Source organism: Phalacrocorax carbo, chromosome 10 (assembly GCF_963921805.1).
Source record: "Phalacrocorax carbo chromosome 10, bPhaCar2.1, whole genome shotgun sequence".
NCBI classification, from domain to species: domain Eukaryota; kingdom Metazoa; phylum Chordata; class Aves; order Suliformes; family Phalacrocoracidae; genus Phalacrocorax; species Phalacrocorax carbo.
In genome coordinates, this window is record NC_087522.1 from 6,956,673 (window position 1) to 6,968,834 (window position 12,162).

The window sequence follows — 12,162 nt, forward strand, 5'->3', positions numbered from 1 at the left end:
CTGCGGCAGTGAAATTCCATCTTTTCCATATGCTAGCCACCGGGCCAGCTTCTGCTTCCTCCTCAGCTTGACGTTTTAATTTAGGGAGTTACATTGCACAATGACTAAGTATAGCAAGATTTCCTCTGTCACGTATTTTGAATGATTTATTTTAAATTATTATGTGTATAATCAGTTATTGAATTCCTATAGGTGGTCAGAGCTGTACAGGAGATAGAATGTGGCACTTCACTGACTTTGTTTTGTCATTTGGTCACATAGAAGTGTCAAAGCTCAACATAGCTAGTAGTTTATGCAGTCATATGGACACAGATAGGACAAAATCGTCTCTCTGCCACTGTTTAAATCAGTCTGCTGTGCTAATAAAAATTGCACCAAAGGCTAGAAGTAACAGTGTGTACAGACTGACAAATCGCATCTTCATCTGCCTACTCTAATTGTCTTCTAGTTTAGTTAGTCTGTATTGTGTAGCTCTGGCTAGAAGAATTTGTATCCTAAGAGAATGCTGAAGTCAGGACTTCTAGGCAAAATAAAGGAACATTAATTACTTAGAATTGCTTAAAGCTGGAACTGTGCCTCTAATGGAAGTACTAATTACTCAAAAACTGACAATGTAAAAAGTTCCCTTTAATTTGGCTGATCCTTGATATGCATTGTATATCTTCTTGGTTCTCCGCTGTCTGCCCACAATTTTAATTTGTTATCATCATTGTAAAATTACTGGGTAAATGAATTCTCTGTTCTTATTTGGAAAGGGTGTATTGTAGTTGTTGAATGTGTAGTTTATTTCCTCTCACTGGAGAATAGCTCTGCTGTGTTTTTGTTTGATTTTAAAACAAGGTGATTCTTGACTCATTTCCCATTGTTTCAGATAGCTTAGAAATGCACTTCTTTGGTTTGAGCTTGGGTTTTTGGTTTGTTTTTTTTAAAAAACTTTTGCCATTGAGTAAGGCAAGTAACAAACATTAAAATCTACTCACATTTCTGCAAATCAGCATCAGAAAAAACAATCATAAAAGAGATTTAAGTTGCAAAGTCAAGCACTCAGAAAATTAGAAAACGTAAGAATGGAAATTGTCTATAATTTTAATTTTACTCCTTCACGCATATATCGTATGATGCAACCTCTAACTATGTCATCAGTTCTTTATTTTCCATTGTGTATAACTGAGAAGTCATTTATTCAGTGTTTTCCTTGCGGTTCTGCTACTCTTCTCATTTTCAAAATTTAGGTCTACAAAGTAGTACTAAAGCTTGAGAAATAACTTTGCTGTGTGGATTTGATCCTGCAGAGAAGTAGTAAGTAGGAACTTTCCTATTCATTTAGTATAAGAACTAGTCATAGATGTTTCATCACAAATGTTCCCTTGAAAACATGTTTTAATGTTCTGATTCATTTACAGTCAAAATACTGAATTGATGTTACTTAATTTAAATCCAGTTTTGTTGACATAAAACTTTCCAGTGGCTTATTCTGGTTTAGTCTTTGGTTTCCTTTTATGTCCTCCTTTCTGTACAGCTGAATGAGCTGGTTATTTCTGTCCCTGCAAATAGGAATATTAGTTGTTTACAGTTATTCCAGTCATACAAGGACAGTACTAAATGTCCTTGCCTTTGCAGGACAAGCCCATTTTAGCAGTGATTTATAATTACATTCTGTTTTAAATTCTTCATAAGAACATGCATAGTCAACAACTTAATATGGTAAAAAATAATTATTTTTTTTTTAAAGTGGCTTTTTTCCTACAAGGAGCAGGGAATACCAAACCAAATAAAACTAATGAGTAAGTGGGGGGGAAGGGCAAAGCAAAACAGTGGTTTATCTTTCTTTGTCAAAACAAAGCTGAATAAGAAGCTTGTGCTACTAAGAAAGTTTGGCTGGTGTTACAGACACAGAGGGAGAGCCCTTCTGTTAAAAACAGAAGAACAGTCATACAGTTGCTCTTATTGATTCCCCCCCCCCATGCAGAAAATTTTTGGCATTCCCCAACAAAACCCACAAACACACCTACGTCAAAAAGTTAAATAGATTTCAAAATCAAATACTTAAAGGTCAAGAAATGCCACATATATACAAATGGCCAGAAGAATTCAAATTCTACCTCTCTGCGCCTCCAGCCTGAAGGCTGAATGAAGGGGGATTGTGTTGGAAGCAGACAGGCAAAAAAACCCCAAATTATGTGAGCTCATAGTTAAAGGTTACCCGTTACCCTTCTATTCATAGGAAGGTGGAATTCTATTTTCTATTAGCTTTAGTTATTCAGATGTTTTAAAAAGGTATGCTGCTGATTGAAATATCATGTAGCCTTTTGCTGTGACAACTTAAATCTATTCTCCTTATGGTCCTACATGTATTTTATAAAATGGTAAGCCCTGGGACACAGGATCTGTCACTCTCATTTGCTTATAAGTAGCTAGACCTAGCTACGGCACTGTGAAAATCATCATTTGCTGCTGGGCTCCTTTGGACCCGAAGAAGGATGTTGACACTGTGTTTCCCTGGACTGGTCTAGAGGTACAACAGGCTTTGGCAGCATCCTTTGTATCAGCCAGGTTTTCTTAAGCTCCATGAAATTGCCTGAATCTGGTCTAGTGATGCTGCTTATGGAATTTGCCAAGTGAGCAGCAGCGTTCATCTGTGGAGCACTTTGAGATGTGAGTCTGCAGGATCTCAGCTGCTCAGGATGCTCAGCACACAGCTTAATGCCTTCCTTGACCTTGCTGCCTGTTTTCAGTCTTGGGCTGCTGAGAGCTGCAACCACTTTGTCTGCTTTCTGTGGGCTTAATTTGGCTAAACAAGCTGTTTTTAAGGTATTTTGGCATATTGAAAGCTTAAGCTACAGCCATAGTTTCTCTGGTAGCATAGATACGTGCAAATAGACTTTATGGACTTCACAAAGATAGTACCTGTTATTAGAAGCAGAAGCTCTTGCAGGATCCTGGAAATGACTGACCAGCACCCCGATTTACCTTGTTAAATAAGACTGATATTTCCGTGAGCTGTCACAAGTATATGCTAGCAGATAGACGTGGCGACAGACAGCCAAGAAACCATGTATGGGCATCAAACATGCCAGAGGGCAAGGATGACAGTTGGGAATGTAACCTCCTGAAGTTGCCTGGTTAAGGCAAAATGCCACCTGGCGTGAATCCTGGCTGCCGTAAGGTTAAAAATAACAAATAGTATCCCTATTACATAAGGAAATCTTTTGTTCTTGTTTAATGGAGCACTTTGATATGCTGGAAAGAATGACTGTGGAGCTTCTCTGAACTCTTCTGGTTACCACTTGGGACCAAAACAGCTGAAAATACCAGGGTGGATTGTAAGCAGGCCCCTGTGTATGAACTGCTGGCGTTAAACAGGTGAAACCTGGGTGAAATTATAGTGCCTAAGCGTGCTCATTGGCAGTGTCAGACCAGTTCACTGCACTGGTGACATCTCAGCCCCGGGAAGGACTTCTAGTCCCTTTTTGTGATGATCGTGTTACTGTAACACAAATGCTCTGTATTTGTGCATTCAAAGCAGCCTGCAAACCCTTTGGATGGCTGCAGTCCGTTGGCCACAATCTGCTGCTTATTGCAATAAGGTGGATAATGGTGAAGTTGCTGAAGTTACTGTGGGTGGAACTGAAACTCACCCCAGAATTACAAACGGCTTTCACCCCACCTTGCCTGCCTGCAGGTTTCTTCCAGTCCCATGAAGGAAACACCTGCTTTGGTTTCAGTTAAAGAATCAATCAGAAATTATAGTAACGCTCAAGTTTTCCTTTGAGTCCTACGAATTTCCTTCTGATCATGCTCAACGTGCGATGCTGTCTGTGTTTCAGTGGCAGCTCTGAGGACTGCGGAAGGCAACACTTACTTACTTTGACTGCACAGCTCTGCCTGTATCCACAATCTCTTTGTAGGCTATGATGCCTTTCAGGTCAGTACAGCTGTTTCTTGGTAACCCTTACCAAAATTTTTGGAAGCTTCCAGTGCCTGTTGTAAGCAGGAGCTTTCATTAGCATGCAGTCCTCACACGTCCCCTCTAGGCCCTCAGCTTACCCATACCAGCTCTGTGCACCCAACGATCTGCTTCCACTATCCCTCTTTCTGGTGCTTGTCACTTCAGCTAGGATAGCAGAAGGCATTGGGGATTTAAAGGTCTTAATATATCATAGTCTGTAAGAACTGAATTATCCTTAAAATTCACCCAAAATTCCTTCCCAAGATGGCTCTGGACTTCAGTCTCCATCAGCTTTTCCCTGGGCAGATGTCCCACCAAGCAAATTCACACCTTACATCTGGATGTGTAGTGTGCTCTTGCTTGGAAGAGATGATGCCAGTCTGAGCCTCACCCCAGGCTGTGTGTGACTTGTAGGAACTGGCAGAGATTATTTAAGCACTTTTTAAATGGCCTTAGATGACTAAAAAGAAACTTTCAAACAAAAGGTCATCAGTGCTCTGATAACACTTGTGAGCCTTTGTTTGCTAGTAAAATATGTGTCGGTGCTTTCCGGCGTTCAGTCCATGCATTTACCTCCCCTTGCTCCTTGGTTTGGGTTTCAATACAGCATCACCTTCAGGAGGATTGTTCCCTAGGCTGTCCCTTCACATAAATGAAAACTTACCAGCCACATTAGAGTTGCTAATGAGGCCAGTCCACCGCTTGTACAGCCAGCTACAGCGATCTGAAGGATAAACAGGGTGAAGGTACAGTCACGGTGAAATGCTGCTCTTGGAAATGATGATCTCCTCGTACAGTTTGTATAGGGCACACACCTCATTCAGAACTTGGTCTATTGTCAGGTATTTGTATTGTCAAAAAGAAGAAAACCCTTTAGATAATTTTAATTTCCAGTGTTTTTAGTATGCTGTTTTATCTTGGAGATGGAAAATCTGCAGTGAGCAGACGGTTGCATTATGAATATTGCACCAGCATCCTTCTTTCCTTCCTGAACAGATTATAACTCACTTTAACTGATACGTGGAAAAGTTCAGCTGAGTGAATTAGCGAAGAAGATGAGGAAGCAAACAGCTCATCAAAGTTAAAAAATGCAGAAGTTAACTTTTCTTTCAATATAGGCCAGGTATAATTATCTGGATTCTGAGTCTGTGATATTTAAATAATTCAAAATCTAGATCAAAATTTGAATCATTCAAAAATGATCACCTGTGCAGCAATACAGCATGAAATAGCTCTCTGCACTTTATTATATCATATTACTTTTCTTTTGAATAGCCAAGACTGCCAACTGTAGAACACAGTAAGTGGAAGGAAAACTACAGTGAACTTGACAATTATTTCCAGAGGTTGTTGGTTCAGTCCTAGAAAATATTCATTTGCTCTCTTAAAAAAACCCAGGGGTTTCCCTTTTGTTTTCTAAATCCTTTTTTTTATTATTTCAGCTGTCTTAGGACAAAGGGAGGGAAAAAAAAAGTGACCACAGAGAGATCAAGAGTACATCTTTGACGTTGTTTAATGAGAAAATACTGACTTTTGTTGAATTACTCTGTTAATGCAGAGCAGACAGAGTGTCTGAGTTCATTTTTGTTTGGGCTTTTACGGGAGGCCCAGTAGAAGATGAAAGCATGGCAGGTGACTTGGTTTATGCTGTTCCCTACAGGAGTGTTACAGATGGTTGCGACTCCAAGAGAAGAACGCAGGGAATGTGACAAATGCCATCCTTCTGCAAACAGCACGTCCTGCACGCTTTTCTGCTCTGCTTGTGCCGATGTTCCCCTTCCTTGTTAAAAGAGCGGCATTTCAGCCAGCAGAATGTATCAGTCAACCTTTATTTGCATCGCTGCTCTGGCCATGGGTCTTGTATACCTCATAAAATTGCTTTAATGGTCAAATTAAACTTTTGACCTGCTATACAGCTGCAAGCCACTGGTGTTCTGAATCGTCTGCAGGAACACTTCAGAGGATGCTCTGTGGACTCCAGCGTCGGTCCTGGCAAAGGGCAGCCGAACGCAGGTAATGGAGAACACAAGCTTCAGACATTTTAAACAGGAAGCTAATTTCACTGTAACATTGAACTGTGTAAATGCTCTTTGAAAATGGCAACTACATGCCTGCCTTGGTATCAGCTGCCATATAAGTTGCCGATACTTTTTTTCATTTTGAGAGCTGAAAGGTATTTCCAGTTCAGCCAGTTACAGGAAGATAATTATCGCTCCCACAAAACTTTTTGCTGCAGAGATTTGAAAACTATGAAATACTGTGTCCTGTTACAGCAGCCCCTCGGATTAAAATGTGCTGTAGCATTTCGGAGTGATTTTTTAATATTTGGAAATGATTAAATAATTGTCTCAGAGGAGGGAAGACAGATGTCTCCATTGGCTTATCTAGAAAATCCTGCCATTTCTTTCAGACATGACCTTTACCTAGGTCATCTTATCTTTCTTGCAACTCAACTAGATCATTATAATGGGCACTGGCTTGACATCCCTTGAAATGGGTTCAAAATCCGGCCCAAGCTGTTTTGTGGATGGAAGAAAGTAAAATGCTTATAGTCCTGCTCTGATTGTCGGGATGCTACGGCTATAATTCAAGTCATTAAGCTTAGTATATAAAGCTGTTCATAATCCAAGTCTTAAGAATCTGAAAGGTCACTTGTGGTCCAATAATCCTGAATAGTAAATGTGACGAGCTAGCAGTGACTGTCTTGATCCTAAAGCACCTCTTAAAATAAATGCTGGTCTCTGCCCCAAAAGCATATGCACGTTATTTCAGCATGATCCAAGAGGCTGTGCAAGGAATAAGCAGCTTGACTGTTGCACAATGTCATGCAACACTGATTATTTGGAAATTATTTCAATAACTGGACCAAAGGAATAGGCAGGAGAGTGCTCAAGTTTTTGAAGACACACCCTCCGGTGGCTGCAGTGGTCCAGTGGAGAGATCTCTGCTGCAGACTGCTCATCACCAAGATCCCCCAAATCCTCCCCAGAATCTGCCAGTGCAGCTGGTCATGTAAATAAAATGAGCAAAGGTGGCTTAGAGGATAGGAACAGCAGGGCTTTGCTCATCCCCTGGTCCTGACAGCAGCGTCAGAGATCATTCATACAAGAGGGCGTTCACACAAGTGATGGGGACAGCGGGTGTGAGGAGAGGGTAACATCTGGCCAGAGGTGCAGCCGTTGGCATTAAGCAGGCAGGGGCCTGAGAAGATCTGGCTGATCCTAGGTAACCGTAGCCCAGCTGTGACCAGCTTGCAGGGGTCTGAAAGGCGGCGGCTTTGCAGAGCAGCCCAGAAAGGGGCTTTGGTACCTGGCGATGCAGAATGGCTGCATGGAAGGAGCCCGGGGGTAGTTTTGTGGCAGGAAAGGACAAGTGGCAATGTGGCTGACCTGGAGGATGCACTCGTGGACTGATGGGATAATTTACAGGGTTGATTCCATGTGAGACTGAGCACGTGCTTTGCTATATCAGAATTAGGGAGCTCAGTCTACCCACCTCCTTGACATCTCCTCCGGAAGATGCCAGAGGGGTAAAGAAATAGAGGACTGGGAACACTTAACCATTTGTGGGACCACTTGTGGCATCACCTGTTGGTATCTGACACTTCATCCTTGTTTTTGTGCCGAGGGCAGTTAGATGCCAGCTGGGAAGAGGGCTGGATGACTTTGTTTTTCCTCTTTAATATCTCTTTGCCTTTCAATTTGTTCAGTATTTGGAGTGATTTCATCTTTGTATTGTATTTATTCAGTGGTGCTCTGGATATGGTTATTTTTGTGCCCTGAAGGGCCTACTTTTCCCTTCCATATTAATATATAACTTCTATTAACATCGAGGCATGGTGCCTGCATAAAGAAGCACTGAATGGCTAAACTGTACTTAAATACCTATGACCCCTTGGCTTTTCTATATGGAATGATTATTAATACTTTGTCCTTGCCATGTTTCATCAGAGGATGCTGCCACACAAGGCATAGCTGGGGAGGTCTGATCATCCCTTTATTACAGAAGGGAAAAACAGAGGGAAAGAGATTAAAAGATTTGCCAGCAACACAGAGCAATCAGTGGCTGTGCTGAAAATAGAAACCAGGCTCCTGGTTTCCATTCCCCAAAGCTGGCCTCTAGACAACACGACTATATTAAAAATGTAAATGCAAATATAGAAAATATTTCCTTTTTCAAACCTTCCCTGCTAACATTTTGTGTCCTTTTGACTCTGTGATTCACAGAATAAGCTGGTAGCACTTGGATCAGAGATTCAGCAACCAGATGGGCTGTTCTCAGTGAATATAGCAAAGGAAACTGGACTGAACCACCAAAACCTCAGAGTGACCAAAAAGCTCATGGCAGAAAGTGGGAGGAGGCTTGTGTCTATTTTGAGACAGAAAAGTATTCAGTAGCTGTAGGCTACTCTTCAAAATACTTTGATTACTGTATTTAAGGAAGCCAAAAGTGATACTGTCGTGACAGTCAGTCCCTCAGCTTTTGTGTTCTAGCAAATATCTCTCTTATAATGTACCGCAGATATGAAGCTGGCACCTTAAGGGCATGCAGGCATTTTAACTGTTTGGTATTAAGTTTGCAGATGATGGGTAAATCAAACACAACTGAGGTCTGAAATACATAACCAGAAGGGAGTAGTGAACTGAGTCTCACTGAGGTACTGCACAGCTGCAGGGCCTCTTGCTCTTCAAGCCAGAGACGCTGGCAATACCATTAATGGTCTCATTCCTTTGGGTTTGTCCCAGCTTTATTTCTGTTCCCATATTGTTCCTCTATGCTGTAGACAGGCGTGATGATCAAAAAAATAAAAATAGCCTGTGGATGCAACCCAACCAAACAGCCAGAGTAAACTTCATGGGAGAAACTGAATTTAGAAATGCAGCCCCAAGTCATGCCAGAGAGAGTCCATGTTAAAGGCTTTTTTAAGAAGCAATTAGAAAGCAGTTTCCTTTTAAAGACGCTTTCCTGTGCTCATTACAGGGCCATAATGCTGCAAATTAGGGCTAAATTCTGACAGTGTTGCTCTGGAGCATGTCTTTGTATGAGTTGGGTGAGGCTGCACTTGTTCGGAACCCCCCTGTGGAGCTGGTGGCAGCAGTGCACGATTCACCATTGCGTCCAGCAAGATTGTGAACATGGCACAGAGGGATCGTGGACACATCATCATTGGGACATCTGAAAGCAAAAGTGAGTGTTATTGGAGCCTGTGTAGGGGATCGAGCCTCCCTGCAGCACATCCCAAATTCCTGCTGTTGTTAACGGCAAGCTGTAATATAAACGAATGGTAAAACTCAGCTGGTGTCAGAGGGACAAGAGTTGGCCTTGGTGAAGTTGATGCATCTCAGAATCACACAGAATCACAGACCGGTGGGGGTTGGAAGGGCCCTCTGGAGGTCACTTCGTCCAACCCCCCTGCTGGAGCAGGCACACCCAGAGCAGGGGGCACAGGGCCGTGTCCAGGCGGGGGGTGAATGTCTCCAGGGAAGGGACCCCACAGCCTCTCTGGGCAGCCGGTGCCCCTGCTCTGGCACCCGCACAGGGAAGGAGGTTTTTATCATATTTAAGTGGAACTGCCTGTGTTCCGACTTGTTCCCATACCCCCTTGTCCTGTCACTGGGCACCACTGAAAAGAGCCTAGTCCCATCATCCTGACACCCACCCTTTAGATATTTATAGGTATTGATGAAATCCCCTCTCAGTCTTCTCTTCTCCAGGCTGAACAAACCCAGGTCTCTCAGCCTTTCCTCATAAGGGAGATGCTCCAGGTCCCTGATCATCTTGGCAGCTCTCCGCTGGGCTTGCTTAAGCAGTTCCACATCCTTCTTAAACTGGGGGGCCCAAAACTGGACACAGCACTCCAGATGTGGCCTCACTAGGGCAGGGTAGAGGGGGAGGATAACCTCCCTCCATCTGCTGGCCACACTCCTTTTAATGCAGCCCAGAATACCATTGACCTTCTTGGCCACAAGGGCACGTTGCTGGCTCGGGGTGACCTCGCTGCCCACCAGCACTCCCAGGTCCTTCTCAACAGAGCTGCTTTCCAGCAGGTCACCCCCAACATGTACCGGTGCCTGGGGTTGTTCCTCCCCAGGTGCAGCACCTTGCACTTGAGGTTCCCCTCAGCCCAGCTCTCCCTACGTCTTACATCTTCCCTAAGATCTCTCACCCCAGCGCTCAGCTCCTTCCAAATCCCCTTCCGTTCAGCAGAAGGCCAAAGTAAATGAGATGAGATGAGGTGAAATCTAAACCATGGTGGCAAGCCTGAGGACACCCCCTGGTCTCTGGAGCTCCTTGATATGATGGGTTCTGGGACCAAGTGGTGCTTCCTGCAGGTCACTCACCTGCCCAAGAGTGGGAACATGGTGGGGATGTGGGATTGGCACCTCATGGTTCACAGTTCTGGGATAACAGCCCAGCTAGCCTGCACAGATGAGCTCGGCTTTGGTTGCAGAGTTAGTCAGGGGTTGAGATAAAGACCCAGGAATTTCTTCTTGCAATGTTTTTTGAAATTACAGTGGGCTCTTCTTTATAAAAAGAAGAGTACTTAAGAATACTTCACAGTTATTTAGAAGAGTTTATTTCAAAAACCAGATTTACGTTATCATAACTATGAGGTTGCAGTGCATAAGGTACTGACTATTTCTGGCTTCACATCCCATCGTCTCCAGTTTCACTAAGGCTTTGGAGCTCTAAGACTATTTTAATGGCTAAGAGAAGCCTGTTCAGAAAATATCTTTTGTGTCATCTTCACACTCATAGCTGATATGATAGCAAGAAAAAAACAGTTTTCCTTAGCAAAACTGTTGCCTTTTCCCTTTTTTGCTGGCTTAGGAGAGCAAAAGTTTCGCTGCTGAAGAATGAACGTGACCCACTTTTCAATGCTCAACCAGCAGTTCTGAAATATATCCACATTTTGTGAGGTTAACAACATTGTAGCCACCAGTGTTGGATTTTTTACTGGTTCAAGACCATATGTCTCTGACCTAATTAAGCTTTTACTGGCTAACAGTTTATGGAGCAAACCTGTACAGATTTATTGCCTGGTTCCTGAAGAATCGCTAGCAAGAGGGAAATGAAGCTGGCTAGTGCTGTAATCCTTCGTAAAACGGGCAAGCGCCTCATTCACTTACTTCAGGTTGACAACTGTCCATGCTGTATCGTGGTCAGATAATACTGCTACATTTTAACTTAAAAGTACTGATTGGATTAAATATTAATCTGTAACCTCAAAAGGAGTGCAGCGTCCCTTTGGCTGGTGATGCAGTGCAGTGATAGGTTAACATTTCAAAACCCCACAATTTGCAATTAATAAATAAAATAAAATAAAATAAAATAAAATAAAAATAACAAAAAATTCTGGGGAGGTCTGGGTTCATTTAAAACAGCTCTCGACCAAATGGAGGTGGGCTCATTTCTCAGTATTGCCACTTCTGAAACTACAGGTTGAAAACCACAGGCTGGATTTTACAACTGTAAGTCATATTTCAAGTGCCATGGGTGATAAAATATCCTGATTGTGATAGATTGAGTTACTTCATTATCTGCTGGGGGCACGTTTTACTGTGTCGCACTTTTTGCTACGCCTGTTAGCGATGACTGCGATTCTGCTTTTGTTTCTGTCACTGTCTCACGTGGCCTTTGAACTAATTCCGTCCCTTTTCCATTTGGGTTTTTGTTTTACGAAGCAGGGATACCGGCAATTCTTCTGCTGGAGTGCACTTCACATTCAAGTGAAGGGTAAAGTGTGGCTGCTGGAGAACAGCTAGCATCCCTGAAATGCGTGATGGAGCGCAGGAACTGGGAGCGCAGCAGAAGTATGATGGGGCTTTTTAAAAGGCAATCTATACACGACTGAAGAAGCTTGTATTCCACTTAGCACCATTTATGCACTTTCACCTTCCCCTGACAAATGCCTGGCCTGCAGCTCTGAACAGAAAACCCCAAACCTCTCCAAACCCAGTAAGGGCTGGTGCTGCCGAGCTCTGCTACAAGGCATAAGTACACGATAGGCAACTCTACCTAGAAGACAAAGCTTGTGCATGGATTAGTGACTTAAAGGCACTTTCTGGTTTCAGGGTCAATAGTGTTTTGGCTGTGCAAGGTGCAGAGGGGTTTGGGCGGTGGGGTTTGGGCCAGAGCTTGCTCGGGGCTGTCCCAGCTTCGCCACGCCAGGCTGTCACGGTTGTCAGCACGTGTTAATTAGCTGAAGAGAA